The sequence below is a fragment of the Schistocerca nitens genome, chromosome 3, assembly GCF_023898315.1.
Source record: "Schistocerca nitens isolate TAMUIC-IGC-003100 chromosome 3, iqSchNite1.1, whole genome shotgun sequence".
NCBI classification, from domain to species: Eukaryota; Metazoa; Arthropoda; class Insecta; order Orthoptera; family Acrididae; genus Schistocerca; species Schistocerca nitens.
The window spans coordinates 424303892-424321574 of record NC_064616.1 but is presented as its reverse complement, the minus strand read 5'-3'; the positions used below and the strand labels follow the sequence as shown (position 1 = coordinate 424321574).

Below are 17683 nucleotides of genomic sequence, written 5' to 3'. Positions count from 1 at the left end.
CATCCATGGTTCGCAAGATATCATGTGAAAAAAGGGTGAGTTGCTTTTCGCAGGAGCGATTCTTTCTAAAGCCGTGCTGATGCGTGGACAGCAACTTCTCTGTCTCAAGGAAATTAATTATATTGGAACTGAGAATATGTTTGAGAATCCTGCAACAAACCGATGTTAAGGATATTGGTCTGTAATTTTGATGATCCGTCCTTCTACCCTTTTATATACAGGCATCACCTGCGCTTTTTTCCAGTCGCTCGGGACTTTACGTTGGGCAAGAGATTCGCGATAAATGCAAGCTAAGTAAGGAGCCAATGCAGTAGAGTACTCTCTTTAAAACCGAATTGGAATCCCATCAGGACCTGGCGATTTATTTATTTTCAACCCATTCAGCTGCTTCACAACCCCAGGGATGTCTATCACTATGTCCTCCATACAGGAATCTGTACAAGACTAAAATGGCGGTATGTTTGTACGATCCTCCTGCGTGAAAGCGTTCTCAAATACTAAATTTAAAATTTCAGTTTTCGTTTTGCTGTCTTCCATTGCCAGGCCAGACTGATCAGTGAGTGACTGGATGGAAGCCTTCGATCCGCTTACCAATTTTATGTAATACCAGAATTTCCTTGGGTTTTCAGCAAGATCTTTTGTTAAGGTATGACGGTGGTAGTGGTTGAATGCTTCGTGCATTGCTCTTTTTACAGCAGCACGAATCTCTACTAACTTTTGCCTGTCCTCATTCTCCCGATCTTTCTTGTACCGCGAGTGCAGCTACCTTTGCTTCCTGAGCATTCTCCAAATTGCGCTAATAAACCACAGTGGGTCTTTTCCGTAGATGGGAAGAAGAGTGGTTGGAAGTGATAGTCAATAAGCTGCACTTGTTAAAATCTATTATTTGGCCATAGTGTGCCTCCTTTCAGCCATGCAGAGGGAATGAGGTCCTTCTCACTCATCTTAACATAGGACACAGCCGTGTGATGCATTGCTTCTTGCTTCAGTGAGAGGACCCTCGAGTTTGTGATGCTTCTGGCACACAGATCATGATGTACCTCATTGTAATAGACCCTGATTTATAATCAGACAAGAGAGCAGCAGCTCATTTGCCAACAGATTTTTTCCCTTTATTTTAAATGACAATGACATGAATATAGTGCATATTTTAAGATTTTGTGAAATGTCTGAATAATTTCCTAAAATTTAGGGAGAAGTTTTTAATGTGTTATCAGAGTGGCTAGCTCAACCTTGTCTTTTTTTTGTATGAAAAAGCTTTGACCATGTATCGATACTAACCGTGGTGACATGCTTAAAATTGCAAAATCTTTTTATGCTGCTTCTGAAGCTCGTAATTCTTTCACAAATGGTGTGAAAGTGTCAACAGTAGTTCCTCGCCATTATAAACACCAATCAGTTGACAATTCCACTTGACCCTTATGTTTTCTTGCCTCTAAGTTTCACCCAAGTTATAGTAGCCTGGTGGATAAAAATGCCCTCCCTCCTCAACATTGTTAGATGCTACACACAAGTTGAAAAAACTCCAGTCCTGCCCTGACTGCGGTAGCTGACATTCAAGATGCAGCTGTATACACTGTCCTGTGGACTGTTGGACCTATGGTAAGTGGGACCACCTTGCAGCAGTGTGTCAACAGATGTCCACCAGTCACATGCTCAGCCATGAGATGAGGGTGGCACATCAGCCCACACGGTCATGGCTGCAGAGCATGTGGCTCCCCTACTGCCACAGGAGCTTATGCTGGCAGACCCTTCCTGGCCAGGACTGTAAAATATCAGTTGCACACTGGCACTGCCGTGTCAATAATCAATGAGGATACATATCAGAAGCTCAGGTCTACTTTGCTGCAGAGAGCCTGGTGTTGCATCCTGTCTTACTGCTGCACAAACATTCCTCTTCTTGGAGAGCTGTCACTAGCATCTGTGTGCTAGCTCAGATGCACTTACCAGTTTTAGTTTCAAAATAGTTTAAATTCAGTGTCTGAAATGGTGCCTTCTTCTGCCTGTGCCACTTTGTGCAATTTGTACAAAGAGATTTTTGAATCAACACTTGGGTGTGTGCATAGTTTTACTGCTCGCAACTCTATGAAGCCTTCAGCATTGCCAAAATTTTGTAGAGGTCACCAGCTACCATTTGTGATCGGAGAGGTTCTCCGAGCATATCCCTATTTTCAGCCAGTCGGTGTGTGTTACTTGTGGTTGTCCTTAAGAAACCTAATGAGTCTTCAGGCATTAGTGCTGATTTTGAGTAATCCATAAATATCCAGTCCAGCAGTGGTCTCTGTTTTATGCCCCACATGCAGATTTTGTTAACTGGCTGGGGACCATCATTTTTCAAAGATAGATCTAAAGGATGTGTTTATATAGCTGTAGCTTGATGAGGTGTCAGGTCAGCTGCTAGTCTTAAATATGCCATTCGGCTTACACAGGTACAATTGCTTACCTTTTGAGGTTGTTAGTGGACCTTCCATTTTACAAAAGTATTTAGCACAAGTGATAAAAGGTATTCTACACTTGTTATGAGGCCATTCTGCCATTGTTATGAGGCCAACACATATGGAACAGCTCAGCAACCTTGAATCTCTCTTCAGATGGCGCCAGGGAAGTGGCTTTCACTGTCAATTGGAGGTTTCCTTGGCCCCAGTATCAAATAACTGGGGCACATTCTTTGTTGCAAGGGTATCATGCACACGTGACCACGTCGATAAGATCACTGATATGCTGACCCATACTAACCTTAAACAGCTGCAGTTGTTCCTGTGTAAAATTATCCACTATGTGTAATTTATTTCACACCCTCCAATTCAGAAGTGCAAAAAGGACATTAAATTTGTGTGGTTCACCACCTGTCAATATGCTTTTCAGTGTCTTTAAGGGCAGTCTTAAGATGTTGCTGTGTATGATGCCATATAACTGGGCGTGCATCGACACTTACAGCGGACATGTGGAATTGTGGTAGTTTTGTCTCATAAGTTGGCAGATGGGTCTGAACAGGCAATTACCTTCAACTCCAAAATGTTGAACACAACAGAGCTCTTTAGTGACCATTCAAAGGGTCAAGAAATTTCATGTGTTTTTGTTTGGCAGGAAATTTCACCTGTTGACTGACCACAAAACCTAGATTTCATTGTATGGGCATCACTCTAAGCTTCTGGAAAAGACTGCACAGCACCTGCAGCACTCAGTATTGTTTTTTAGTGGGTACACCATGAAATCTGCTTTCACCCCACCATCCAACACGCCATTGTGGACGCCCTGTCCTGCCTCCTCCTAGATCCTGATGCAGAATTAAATCACCTGGAAACTGATTTACCCTAGACTAATGTCTACAATAAACTATGGATGAATTTCCACTGACCATGTACAAAGTAGACACAGCACTGTCCCATGACCCCTGCAGAAAGTTTTGTCTGTGTTACAAGAGGGGTGGCCAGAGCATGTTTCCAGCCCAACCAACCCAGTGTTTCGCAATTTTTTGACATTGCGCTACCTACTCAGTGCCATGAAGTGCATTGTAATGTTGGCTACAGAGGACTCTTATATGCTGGGTTGTCATTTGTCCACCTGTGGTCCCACATTCTACAGCTCTTTCGTGTTTGACATTGAGGAATGGTGTAAACAAAGCTGTTAGCACAGTGATACATCTACTGGTCTGGCATCAGTGCTGACATTGAACATGTGTGCTCCCTCAGTCAGGTGGTTCTTGCACAATGTTTCTAACCACTGTCTTGCCATGACCGTTCATGGCAGAGGAGCCATGCTGATTTTGCTGGGCAGTTTCAGGGAGCTATGTGGCTGCTGGTGTTACGTCCCCTCTTGAACTTCCGCTATGTAGTACGGATACTGTCCATCGCCACCTCTGCTTCCATCCATGCCCTCTCATTTATATTATCCATTGATGGAGTGCTGAGCACCCTTGGGTCAGATAATGGGCCCGAGTTTATGTCAACACAGTTCTAGACATTCTGTCACTGTAACAGCATCGAACATGTGGCCACCACTCCTTTCACCCTACACCAATGTGGAAGTGGTTTGTACATTCAAGACACAGAGGTAGAACCTCTTGTAGGTGTCGTCTGCTGAGCAAGTCCTGTGCAGCTGCCTTGCAACTTCCATCAGTGTGATCAGCACATCCAAAACACAACATGGGTGCCTGATATTGCACCATATTAGACATCATGCATCTCAAACAGTGTGTCCCACCTGCGTACAAGTCTTCCTATGAGAAGTGATTGAGGAGCCTGTGTCTGGGTGTACTCATTCATGTGGCATCCAGGGTGGGCCCAAGGAGTTGTCGTCGCCCACAGGGAGCATCAGTTGTTTTGCATTGTGGCTGGGCACACCCATATGACTAAGCCACCACAACCAGCCCCAGCCATGACCACAGTTGCATTCAGCACTTCTGCCCCCATCGATGCCTCTGACCTCCGGGCTGGACACCACAATCACCATCATCCATGGCTCTCATCTGTGTCCCATTCCTCCCACACCTTTGTATGATCTCCATTCTCACGCTCTTGCTCACCAGAGGGTTGATGATCTGATAGTGGTGTGAGAGCCTATGGAGTCAGAACTGCTTCCTCCTCCCTGACCTTCCCTCTCCCTTGTATCATTGCATTCTGCTGCCTCCACTGTGCTGTGCCATCTGCCACATTCACAGTCCTTGGCCAGGCCACCTGTGTGGTCTGTCCCAGGTCCATGGTTCTAGATTTGTTGGTGGAGTGTTCTACCACTCCACCTGCCACCCCCCTCCCCGCCTTTCCCTGCTGGCAGCAACATTAGCAGGTACATTTTCAGCCCTACTTGCTGACTGCAATGGGGAGGTATTTAATATCTACGCCAACAGCTGATATCAATAGTGCCACCAAGATGCTATAGATCATGGTTGATAAGCATCACCCAGGGTTTACATGGCATGTCATATGGGTGCAGTCGCTTACAGCAACAAGACCAGGAGCAGTCATGATTCAGTCTAGTACCGTCCGTTACATGAACTACTATCAATCACACCATTCTGCTTATTGAATTCAACCCTTCACTGTAACAAGACTTCCTTGTTCCTATATTTAGCCTTCAGTCATTGTTCTACTCCGAATTAACTTTGCCTTATTATGCATTAAATGTTCATATCAGGAGTGGACACAAAACAGTCACAGATGACAGAAGATTGAGAGCAGGTGTAGACGATAAAAACAGACGGTTGAGGGTGCACTCCATGTGATAGGTCAGGCAGTAATTTGAGGTCCTCTGATGAATGTTTTCTGGTTGATACACAGAGTGAAATCAAACTGCGTATGGCATAAAGACACGTTGACTATCAAAAATTTAAAAGTAAATTTTTGAAGTATTAATAACAAAGTTCCTGTGTGGACTTACTGTCCTCCAGGATAGTTATCATGCTCAAATTATTCTCAGAACCAAGAGCAGGCTGAAGCCCAAAGTAGAAAGCTCCAAAATATTCAGCGAGGAGTGGACGTTTATCAGAGGACAGGTTAGATGCCACAGGAGGGGTAGTATACACTGCCATCAACAAACCAACAACAATATTTTGTCAATCCAGGTCAAAATTGAGTCTGACTCTGCAGCTATCTGGATGCAAGGAGGAGGCCATGGTGAACTAAAGTTAATTATCAGATATTTTTAACGGGCCACCTAGTTCTGCCATAACAGTTGCAGAACTGTTCAAAGAAAGTCTGCACTCACTAGTATGGAAATATCCACATCATGCTATATTAGTTAGAGGTGACTTCAATCTACTGAGTATAGATTGGGACATCTATGAATTCAGTGCAGGTGGTATGGAGAAACAGGTTTGTGAAGTACTTTTGAATGCACAAGTTAGGTGATCCACATGCAGTAGAAATGTTTTAGACCTTCTAGCTACAAACAGGGCTAACCTTATAAACAGTGCCATATAGAGACAGGGATTAGTGATCATGATGTCATCATAGCGATAATCGTTACTAAAGTTAACAAATCCATCAATAAGTCTAGGAGCATGTGTTAGCATACCACATAAAAAATGAATGGACATCGTTTACTTCCAATATGAGGCATGTAGAGGAATTGTAGGAAAAGTTTAAACTGATTGTAAATTTCACAATGGATAATATCATATCCAACGTGGGTTGCAACGTACGTACACTCAGATCAGAGATGATGTGAGATTTGAGGTCATCCATATCTTGGTACACAAGTGGTGATGTATAGGATGGCGATGGGGTCAAGCTGAGATTTTTCAGGTCTCTGTGGTTGGAAACAGTACATAATAACTTGGATGTCAGGTTATGGAGGTAGATATGGTGATAAGGAAATGAGATCCTGAGTTTGCTTACTGGTCTGCTTTTCATTACTTCTTCACGTATTTAGTGTAAAACACAGAAGAGGCTTACTAAATTTTCCAGTCAGCTACCAGAACACATGACCATCCTGGCCCATAATTTTATTAGGATTCAGGTATACGAAGTAACATATGGTGCTACAGACTACAAACAATTTATCTAATTGAACCCTTAGGTTCAAGCACTTGCCACAATGAAAGTGACATACAGACATAGGTACATGTAGACTAATAGACATTGAAAACTAACAATCCTAGTTCAGAGATACATACAGGCAAGCTTTGAAAGTCCATAGTCTACAAGCTTAATTGAGTATAATGCTCACTTACATAGTATCTGCTGTAAACCATGCCCATCAGAGGCTGCTGTTTAGAACTCTTCTCTATCTGGAACTCTGCCTTGCTTATAATTTGTGGACCTCTATATACAGCAGTTGGACCTCTTTGCATGTAGATGGTACATGACTGTGTCACCTTTTACCTTCAATCAGTAATAAGCAAGTGCGAAATCAGCTGTTTCTCAATGTCCCTGACCTCCACCTTAATTGATGAAAGTGGCTTGCACTGTACATCTGTATTTAAGTTACAAGGCTTACTCCTAATATCCATACTTACATGATTTTTCTTCTTCTTTTTTTTCCTAGCAACACTCCACGATTCAGTCACTACAATAAGTATATGCTGAGTTAGTGGGAAAAAAACCCACTGTGGTTTAATAATAAAATCAGGAAAATGCTGATGAAGCAGAGATTGTTACACACTCAGTTAAAACAAGAATGTGGCAAGATCAGTGGGCAAAACTTGGTTGAAATTCATGCGTCTCTAAAAAGATTGATGCACGTAGCTTACATCTTCCATCATACTTCAGTGCAAGATCTTGCCAAGAATGCGAGAAAATTCTTGTCCTTGTCAAAGGCTTCTATCCAGTCACTAAGCAAAAGGAAAGCTAAAGTTTGAAATTTTGTATTTAAGAAATCATTTATGTAGGAGGATCGTATAAACCTACCTTTGTTTGACCATCACACAGACTCCTGTATGGAGGACATAGTAATAGGCATCCTGGCTTAAAGAAGCAGCTACAAGAGTTGAAAACAAATGAGTTGCTAGCTCCAGATTAAATACCACTTCTGTTTTACAGAGAGTACACTGTGGCATTGGCTCATTACTTAGCTTGCATTTATTGTGAATCTTGTACCCAATACAAAGTCCCGAGTGATTGGAAAAAAGTGTAGATGACACACTTAAATAAGAAGAGTGAAAGAACGCGCCCACAAAATTACTGATCAATATCTTGAACAACAGTTTGCTGCAGAATTATTGAACATATTCAGAGTTCAAAATTAATACATTTCCTTGAGAAAAATAGTTTCTGTCCACAAATTAAGATAGATTTAGAAAGCATCACTCATGCAAAACTCGGCTTACCCTTTTCTCACATGTCATCCTGCGAACCATGGATGAAGGGCAACAGGCAGATTCCATATCTCTAGATTTCCAGAAGTCATTTCACATGGTTCCCCTCTACTGATTGTTAACAAGAGCACGAGCATGCAGAGTAGATTCCCAGATATATGAGTGGCTCAAAGACTTTTGAGGTACTAGAGCACAGTATGTTGTTCTCAATGGCGAGTGTTCATAAGATACATGGTTATCATCAGGAGTGTCCCAGGGAACTGTGGCGGGACCACTCTTATTCTAAATATACAAAAATGATCTGACAGACAGGGTAAGCAGCAATCTGTGACTGTTTGATGATGATGATGATGATGATGATGATGCTGTAGTTTACAGGAAGGTATCATCATTGAGTTACTGTAGGAGGATACAAGATGATGTGGACATAATTTCTAGTTGGTGTGAAGAGTGGCAGCTTGCTCTAATGTAGAAAAATCCATGTTAATGCAGATGAGTAGGGAAAACAATCCCATAATGTTTGAATACAGCATTAGTAATATGGTGCTTGACATAATCTTGTCGATTAAATATCTAGATTTAATGTTGAAAAGCAATATGAAATTGAATGAGCATGTAAGGGTGGTAGTAGGGAAGGCAAATGGTTGACTATGGTTAATTGAGAGAATTTTAGGAAAGTGCACCTCATCTGTAAAGGAGACAGCAGACAAACTATTGTGCCCCATTCTTGAGTACTGCTAGATTGTGTGGGATCCTCACCAGGCCAGATTAAAGGAAGACACCAAAGCAATTCAAAGGTATGTTGCTAGATTTGTTACTGGTAGTTTTGATCAGCATGCAAGTTTCATGAACTCAAAGGAGAATCTCTGGAGGGAAGATGACTTTCCTTTTGTGAGGCACTGTTGAGAAAATTTAGGCAACCAGCATTTGAGGCTGATGCCTCAGTGACAAAATTCATGTGATGTAAATCCTATGGAACCCATCTAGGTCGCTACTGGATGTTGTCACTGCATACGCAAATCAGCAGCCCATTATTTACGTGAATTACATGACCTGTGCATAGACATCTAATGCCCCACACATCTACGGACCTACTAACAAACTGTTGGATCCCTGATATGCAGAATCAGTGATGTATTTCATTCCAAAGATGGACAAACAAGCTATTAAGCAGCTGGTCATAATGTTTTGGCTCATCAGTGTATGTCTAGGCAAGATCTTACACCTGGGTCATCTACAGGGATATGAGTTGTGGGGTTTGGGGTTGAACCTGGAGCAGTGTAGGGCTGGACTAGGATATTGCTCAGGTTGGGCAATCAGTGGAATACCACTTTGGGAGGTAAGCAGAGGATTTTGGGTAGAATACTCCTCATTTCATGGCAAAGTATAGCCTAAGTGGCAATGGAACAGGAGGACAGTATTGTTCAGTAACCAGTTAGTGGTGGCATCAGGTTTCCTAAGATTACAAGAAGAAATGTGACTGAAGATCTGTTCAAGGACCAGCTGAGTATATTACTTTCTATGACAACACTGACAAGGTTATAAATGTATCTGCATAACACCTTATTCCTGCTGCAGTTCTAGCAATCATAGGTACCATTGCTGTAAGGGATGAACTTATTAATACAGGCAGGTTGATAACTCCAATATTGAAGGTACTGTGGATAATTAGTGTGTCATTCATGAAAAGTCGGTAGAGAGGCCAATATCAACATCAAGAAGGTAAGTCTGTTGAGCTGGTGAGTGATAAGTTCCTCACCTCAGTGCAGAGACATGCCATTAGAATGCTTGTTTTTGTGAAGTTAAAAGGCATCTGGTCTCATCGCTCATCAAACTGTGAAGCAGATACACAGGAATCAGCAGAATGTAACCTAAGTCATTTGGATTCATGGTGAGTTGCTGGCAATGTCAGGCATGAAGGTAATTTGCCAGAAATGAAATAATTCATCATTGGAATTTGCTTCAGGTGCTCAGAAAGATTTTAATGTTAACCGAGTACAACAAATCTTGTATTACAGATTGCATTTTACAATGCTTTAAATTTGACGTTTGACCCAAGGCCTTATTGTTCTGTTTGTTGCATCAGGGACACTGTAGCAGGCAGGATGTCATTCCTGTATAAAATTTTCATCTGTTGTAAAACACTGTTACTTACTAGGAAGGACACAGCGTATTATCTTGTATGGAGAGTCACAAATGGATGTGGAAGACATTTTAGGTGTGCCCTAAGGAAGTGTGTTAAGACCTGTGCTGTTCATGTTGTATATTAATGGCCTTACAGACCATGCAAATAGTAACCTCAGACTTTTGGCAGGTGATGAATTTCTCTGTAATAAAGAGTTGTCTGATAAAGGCTGCACAAATATTCAGTTAGATCTGTAAGATTTCAAAGTGGTGCAAAGATTGGCAGCTTGCTTTAAATGTTCAGTAATGTAACAGTTTGTACTTCACAAAACAAAACAAAATATAGTGTCCTATTGCTACAATATCAATTAGTCACATAAATCAGTCAGCTTGTAGAAATATGTGGGTGTAACGATTTGCAGGGGAGTGATAACATAGATTCAGTTGTAGGTAATGCAGATGGCTAATTTCAGTATGTTGGTAGGGTTGATTTGAGTTGAACAGGGAGATGAAAGCAGCTGTCCTAGCTTACTATTGCTCACACTGAAACAGGGTTCATTGTGCCTTTTCAATCCCTATGGTTCTAGTAAAGCCAACCAGTATCCTCAAAGAGTAGTTGGAGGCCCTTTAGTGTTTGTTTATGAGACATGATTTTTTCAGGATCTGGAGACCAGAATATTTTGTCTTTTGGTCCCCAAACCTTCACATTGGAAGATTAGGTGTGGTGCAGTTTCATCATCCTCACCACACAGCCTACACATAAGAGCTTCTTTCTGCACATCCATCATGAGTAGGTGTTATTAAAGTTCCCATGGCCAGTCATTAGTTGTACCATGAGTTTATTCTGTCTTCTCTTAAAACATGGCTTTGGCATCATTGGCTTGCCATGTTTTTGTTTTTGGATTATAGTCCAATATTCTCTGTGCAGCCTTCTGATACAGTTTTGTAATTTTGCTTTAACCATCACCTCAGTAATGATTAGGACAGGTTAAGGTCCAATAATTGGAGTCATTGCACCTGCCCTGGCCAGCCTATCTGCTTGTTCGTCGCCACTGATTTCTGAGTGACCAAAGTCCCGCAGCAGGTTTACCTCATTGCTTTTTGCTAGTCTTACAAGGGCTTTGTAACAGTGTGTAACAATCTTTACTCTCAAAGATTGTTGCAGTGGTTGATAGAGATTTTAGAGCTGCTTGGCTGTCTGAATACATGTAGATGCTATGATCTTTTTGATGCCTACGCAAATTCTCTCTTCCCCGCACACCCTGATAGCAGATATATTCACCTGGAATACCGTGGAGAGCTTCCCTAGAGAGATTGCACTCTTTTGTGTATACCTCAGTCCCAGTGCCTTCATCTACCGTATTTACTCGAATCTAAGCCGCACTTTTTTTCCGGTTTTTGTAATCCAATAAACTGCCTGCGGCTTAGAATTGAGTGCAAAGTAAGCGGAAGTTCTGAAAAAATGTTGATAGGTGCCACCACAACTAACTTCTGTCGTTGAATATATGTAGCGCTGCGCAGGCATGCTTCGCAGGCACAAAAATAAATACTGGCACCAAAACCTCTGCCTCAGTAAATAAATTTTTAAAAAAGGTGGAAGACGAGCTTTTTTTTCTCCACCCCAAGTTTCAACCACTGCATTTTCATACATTATCCAACGAAGTAAATACAAATTCCGCATTGTTCATCTTTGATTGTAGCAGCATTTCAATGTATTACGAAAATCTGACTGGGAAGACTGTTTGGGACGTTTGTCAATATGGCCAACTCTGTGTTCTGAATTTTTTCCTACCTGTGAGAAGAAATGGTTGCTAATAGGAACTTTTATGAATTGTGAATCACATGCGGTATTCTCTTCACCATAAGAATAATACGAATATAAACATTTTGCCATGTATTCTTTCTTGTTTGCTATCTCATTTAAATCCTGTCCACCTAATAAACTACAAAACTAGAGTGAGACAACAGCAGACGCGGAAGAATATACATATAATGTCATGTTTATTGCCTAATAGTGATACAGTCAGAAATGAAGCACGGCAATTGACTAGATTTTTAAACCTAAGATGACTCTAATTTATGTGCAGAATGTAATGTACTAAAGAGGTGTCTGCAAAGATTTTCAAACTGAGAAAAATTTTCGCTAAACTCTCGTTCAGAACATCTTCTATCATACGCAGTCTATTATTTGGTTCTTGTTGATCATTATCAAAGAAAGCAGCAGTGTAAGTAACAACAAATAGCAGTCTCTTGCCATTGTTTCGCTAATGAGACGATTCCTCTCTTGACATCTTGGATATTCGGGAATCCAGCCGGATGTTCGCGTCATTCTAGCACGATATTTCAACAGCGTGCCTCGCTGTCTTCTTCAGGTGCTACCTGAGACGACGCGAACATCCGGCTGGATTCCCGAATATCCAAGATGTCAACAAATTGCCGGGAAAGCACGAAGATTCCTCTCTTTGTTTTTTTAAATTTTAAGCGGCGGTAGTGTGCACAAAAGCAAGCCATGCCGCAAGCGGCGACAGGCCGTAAACACTCATTATCAGAATGCGACAAACAATGCATGGCGCAGTACAGTAATGCATTTTCAGCTTTGAGTGACGGAAACACCTATAACAAAGAGAACGGCACTTATCAGATCAAAGAAAAATAAGCAATCAATTCACACCAGATGAAGCACGTGAAGAAGGAAGGGTACCCGTATAAATACGGACGGTGCGCCTGACGCATAGCAACGGCTACCTGGTAAAGCTTAACTGCTAAGCTTAAGACTCGAACCAAACTACTACAGCTGTATTGTCATTCATTAGACCTAAATTGTTTTTATATTACAATGGACCGACTTTGTTTCGATTTGGAGGTGCGGCCTAAAACTTTTCTCTCCCCTTGAATTTCGAGTCTCAGATTTCAGGTGCGGCTTAGATTCAGGAAAAATTTTTTTCCTCGATTTCGAGTCTCATTTTTCAGGTGCGGCCTAGATTCGAGTGCGTCTTAAATTCGAGTAAATACGGTATGTTTAATCTGTCAGTAAACCAGACTATGTCTCCTGCTCAGTGTCATGGTTCATTCTTCCCCTGCTCCCTAGTTCAAATTACTGCATAGAAAGGTTTATTGAAGCAGCTGTCATTTCCCTGACCATTTCTGTATTCTAAGAGGGCCAATACCCAATTAAAAGGGAAACTGGTTTATTACAAAAGGACTGTTGATGACACAGGCATGTGGTTCAATGGTATGGTAGATAAAATAGAATCGTTTGCAACTGCCATGAGTAACATGCACCACAATATCAAATTCACTGTTGAGTGTCAGACCGAAGAGGGTATCAGTTTTCTCGATCTTAGAATGTAAAAGGTGAATCAAAAGCATGCCTTTGAAATTCATAGAAACCCTAACGCTATAGATGTAATTACAAATAATTCTCCGTGCAACCCTACACAGTGCAAACTGGCTTACTTCAGGCCCATGTTAAACCATATAAATAGACTTCCCCTTAGTTCATCTGCTAAGGAGAAAGAAATTAATATTATCGAAATTGCAGATAAAAATAATGACTGAAAAACCACAAATAATTGACAACTTGTACAATAAAATTAAAGATAGTAAATCACATGCATTAAATTCACAACCAGCAGCAGAAAAGGAACTATTTTCATGCATTCCCTTCCTAGGCACAGTGTCATATCAAATTGCCAATCATTTCTGAAGGACAGGAGTTCAAATATGTTTCCGCGGCAGTAACACTGTGCAACATAAGATTATCCACAGCACGAAAACCACCAGCCTGTGCCTAGAAAAATCAGGAATTTACAAAATTATTTGTGACAATTACCCTAGCTTTTATCATGAACAGACCGGCAGAAGCTTCAGTACAAGATATCATGAACACATTAATACCTCTAGACTAAAAAATTTAAATAAATCTGCAATAGCCACTCACTTGAATTAATATGGACACTGTGTTTCTAACATTAATGACAACTTACAGATATTACATACATTTTCTAAACAATTTCCTTGGGCTGTTCACAGAAATCAGACTCAAGCTGCACACCCAACAGTCACACCGCTGCAGTTTGATACTAGTATATAATTGTATAGATATAAACGACCCCGATGAAAAAATGTGTTGCTCTCATCCCACCCTCCAACTTTGTAATTTTATATTTCCTGCAGTTAACTGTAACAATAATCAAATGTCAGTATACATAAATGTGTGCACATGTGTGTCTGCTTTACAGTATGCAATTGGTTGGCTTTGAAGTATTTCATCAATAATTTCCACTGGGAAAAAATACTACTGAAAGCAATTTGTCGTACAGTCTTTTAATAATAAGTTTACTCTTAGAGTTCAAACATTTTTCTGTTATTAACATGTTACATTTTTGCACATTCCACACATCACCATTGCTCTGTTTACATCCTTGGTCAGTATTTAAGGAATGGTATCTTTGTATCCTTGCTTAATGGTAATCTTTGCATTGTAAACAATAAACAAAAACCTCTAGTGTGAAGCACATGTCTGATGCTCATCACTTATTTTAAGAATATTATGAAGTGTGCCACAGTAATTTATTTACAATGTATGTGCTGTGTGGTATTCGAGAACTAGAGCTAGAACTAGGAAACCACATGAACCACAACAAAACAAATTGCCATCTACTGGAACTTATGTAAGTGAACACAACTATTTTGCATCATGTAGAAGTAATGCTAGCACTTTGGCGTATTTTTATGAATGAAACAACTTATATAAAGTGGCACTAAATACACAAATATTCTTGTGCAGTTTGGAACAGACAACATGCTGTTGGTCAAAACATCTGTGTAACAAAAAATATTAGCCATCTTAAGATGGGCATGTTAGCCTGAAACCAGTTATGACACTAAAATAAAACATTTAAAAAGTATTTGTTGCTGGTTGCATCATTCAAAAACTATCATTAATGGCCACAGAGTCCACAAGATGCAACATGTATAAAATAACATTCCTATATTTATCACACTCCCTATATTGATGCAGGATTCAGGATATCCTAAGGGTATCCACTTATTTCCAGTTTTTAGCCTGCATGTGCCTGCTGCTGCCTCCGTTTTAACACACAGGTGTAATGGGAGCATGTCCAGCATGATCTCCATCCCGGCTGTTGGTGTGGTGTTAATTCTGCCTATTGTGGCTAAACAGGCCAGTCTCTGCACCTTGCCATTCTCCGTAACAGCCTCCTCCTTTTCTATATTGTTCCACCATACTGTAGCCCCATAAATTATCACAGGTCTTAAGGTCTTATTACAGTGGTGTATATCCAGTACATACTCTTGGGATTTGGACCCCAGTTTTTCCCACTTACTCTTCTAGTGCTCAGAAGAGTGTCTTTTTCCTTGGAACATATTTTCTTTATGTGGGCGTCCATGATAGTTTCGCATCCAGGGTTATCTTAAGATATTTAAACACCCTCTCTACAGGCATAGTTTCATCGAGAAAATTAAGACTTCAGTCTGTTTGATGAATGTGCTTCTTCATACATTTATAAATGGTACTACAACAGTTTTCTTGGAGCTGACTCTTGGATCCTGTTTCTTGCACCAGTTCAATGCACATTGTGGCATAGTTCTAACAGTACTAGCAAATTTACCAAGTATTACTTTGACTAAGTCATCTGTGTATCCTTGACAAAAATAGTCTCTAGTACATAGCTCTTCAATGAGTTCATTCACTACTAGCTTCTACACTAGTGGGGACAAAACCCCTCCTTGTGGACAACCCCTGGTGATGTTGATCGCCATTTTCTCATTCAACATAGTGGCTTCTAACATAATCCCACTGCATATGATGGTCTGTGCCATGCTCTTCTGCAGTTATAACAATAGATTCAAAGGCTGATTGCAAAAAGCCCCCTCAACATACAGGAGGATGCAGAGAGCTATTTCATGAAAGTGTAATCATTTTTCTACCTTCCCAACAGGGCGGTGAAGTGCTATTTCACACAATTTGCCTGGTTGATATGCATGTTAGTTTACTGTAGAGAAATCTTGACTAGGCTCCTTTCCATAATGTGCACATTAACCAGTTTTTCTAATGTCTTTATAAGAAAAGAGGACAGACTGATTGGTCTCACATCCTTGGACTTAGTATGATCATTTCTCCCTTGCTTCAGCATGAAAACAACCCTCACTGTTCTCCAAGCATTAGGGATGATTCTTGCTGCTAGGCTGACCCTAAACGGCCTACATAGGAATCTAATTAAACACTCTCCGGCCTGTTGCATTAGAGCTGGAAAGATTCCATCTGGGCCTGGTGACTTTAATGGTTTAAACATTCCCACTGGCAGATTCCCAGTTCTCCCATTGATTAACTGTAAGTCAGTGCCCCTCAGGAAATGAATCTTGGTCTATGTTGTCTGCCAGTGTGCACTGAGGGAAGTGAGTATTGAGCAGAAAATCCAGTCTCTCATTCACTGTCCTTGTATATTCGCCATCCTCCTTCCTTAGAGTATCTCCTGGATTAGTTCGTATTCTGGTGAGGATTCTGTGAAGTCTGTCACAAGTAGTTGCACCTTCCACGATGATAATTTCACTTAATTGTTCATAAGATTGTATTTGGCAATGGTCTCCTGATACTTTGCTCATTATTCTTTCATTCTTGCAAGGTTAAACAGTCTTCTTGCCTACTTCCTTTGCAATTCTGTGTTATTACACTATCAAGGTACATTCCTGTTTATGCACTTCTTGGTGATTGGGCAGTGTTCTAAATATGAGGTCATGATGGCAGATGTTATTGTCTCTTACATATCCTCAAAATCTATTAGATTCCTTATCAAAGTTTTGATTTCCAATAAGTGTGAGTTGAAGGCTTTCCTATAAAGGTCCCAGACCATTTTTGTAGTATTCCTGTATGTCCTGGTCTGTTTAACACCCATTTGAATCTCAAACATAATATACATGTATTCAGATAAGGATGGCTCCAATGCCACATGCCATTGTTTGACATTGCTACCCATTAGAATGGACCCAAAAGTTATGTCAGTTAGTTCTTCCCTCCTTATGTTTCTGAATGCAGCTTCCCTGCCCCTGTTCAGGATCTCCAGTTTACTATTGAATGAAAGATTCAGGATGGTACCCACCTCTGTTGTTGGTGTTGCTTCTCACCACACCAGGTTGTGGGCATTGGCATCAAAACCTATCAGCAGTTGTTGATTTTGCTGTTAGCAGTTGCCTGCCAGTGTCCTCACTTCCCGGGAAGGAGTAGTACTGTCCTCATAAGGAAGGTAAGCTGAGGTCAATACAATTTCCCTCACATTGTTCAGTCTGATGATCACCAAGTCCATGGAACAGTAGTCCACCATTAGCATGAATGAAATTCCATTCTTAACAGAAATGCATATTATTGAGTTCTTTAGATTTATAGCATAAATCAACTTATTTCGAGTTCGCCCAAGGAACTTGGTAGGATTCTAGGAAAACACAATGTGTCTACAAAGGACATAACTTACAAAACACGCATGCAACCCATCCAAGACTATTGATCTCATGTATGGGATCCATACCAAATATAAATTATAAGAGGTAGAACACATACAAAGAAGAGTGGCATGAATGATCACAGGTTTAAGTTTGTTTGACCCTTGAGCGAAATCTCTCGATGTTGAAAGAACCAAAGTGCTGTGGAAGCCTACCTAGAAAGTTTCATGAACCATCTTTAAGTTAGGAATCTAGGAATATACGTCAACTCTGCCTGTGTAGTGCTCTCATAGATATTGCAAAGACAAGATTAGACTAATTACATCTCACACAGAGGCGTTTAAGAAA

General features: G+C 40.8%; 1 protein-coding gene across 2 annotated transcripts in view; it reads left to right on the top strand.

Annotated features, from left to right (window-relative positions):
- Window positions 1–17683, top strand: part of LOC126248367 (cytosolic 10-formyltetrahydrofolate dehydrogenase) — a 166717-nt gene that overhangs the window by 122574 nt on the left and 26460 nt on the right. The window lies entirely within an intron of this gene.